Genomic DNA, 988 nt, shown 5'->3' on the forward strand with positions numbered 1-988 from the left:
CTGGCAAGTGCAAGGGCCTGAGTTCAATCCCCGGTTCCGAAAAAAAATAAAAATAAAAAAATAAAAAAAAATAAAGATAACAATACATGATATATTAACCATTGTTATTCTCCCATTTTGTTTTGAAATTTTTTTCTTTAAAATAAAATAAATGAAATTATTACTATTTTTGTGCTCAACATATCCCAGAATTGGACAGTAGAAGCCCTTTCAAGTTGCCTTTTGTATCATTTTCATATATCTCCATTGTTTTTTTCAACACTTTCTTTACTTTGACAGAAACATACAGAAAAAAATATTTCTTATTTATCATGTGCTTTTCCAGGTCCTATTCATTTGTTCATCATTCTGTCAGTACATATTTGCAGTATATGTTTATATTCCTTTTGTCTAGTAGATACATGCATATAGCACATCATAATTCCTTTGCTTATCACTTTTCCTTCTCTTTCACTGTCCTTCCCTTCCCTCCATCCTTTGGTCCACATCCCAAATGAGGATTTCCTTTTTTTTTTTTTTTTTGGCAGAACTGGGGATTGAACTCAGGCCCTTGTGCTTGCCAGGCAAGCACTTATTCTACTGAGCTACTTCCCCAGCCCTGTGATTGTTTTTTTTTTTTTTTTTGCGGAACCAGGGATTGAACTCGGGCCCTTGCGCTTGCCAGGGAAGCGCTTATTCCACTGAGCCATCTCCCTGGCCCCAAATGAGAAAAATCTATCTTCCTACTTAGAAACTGTTGTTTACTTTGCTTTTTATTTATGATTAGAATTTCTCATATAAGTGTGTCTGTGAAATGCTTTATATATATATATGTTTATTTTTTATTGAGAAATAAATATGAATGAGACAGTTTCACAGCTGATTAATAGGGCAGTTTTGATAGTCAATACACTGTACATTGTTATCTTCTTAGTGGTTATCCATAGTACAAGAAGCACACAGGATGTTCTGTCCAAACACTGTTAGTACACCTCTTTCTTCTCATTGA

General features: G+C 34.0%; 1 protein-coding gene across 7 annotated transcripts in view; it reads left to right on the plus strand.

Annotated features, from left to right (window-relative positions):
* Positions 1–988, plus strand: part of Ptbp3 (polypyrimidine tract binding protein 3) — a 110,316-nt gene that overhangs the window by 69,681 nt on the left and 39,647 nt on the right. The window lies entirely within an intron of this gene.

Source organism: Octodon degus, unplaced genomic scaffold, assembly GCF_000260255.1.
Source record: "Octodon degus isolate 3935 unplaced genomic scaffold, OctDeg1.0 scaffold00297, whole genome shotgun sequence".
In the NCBI taxonomy this organism is placed as follows: Eukaryota; Metazoa; Chordata; class Mammalia; order Rodentia; family Octodontidae; genus Octodon; species Octodon degus.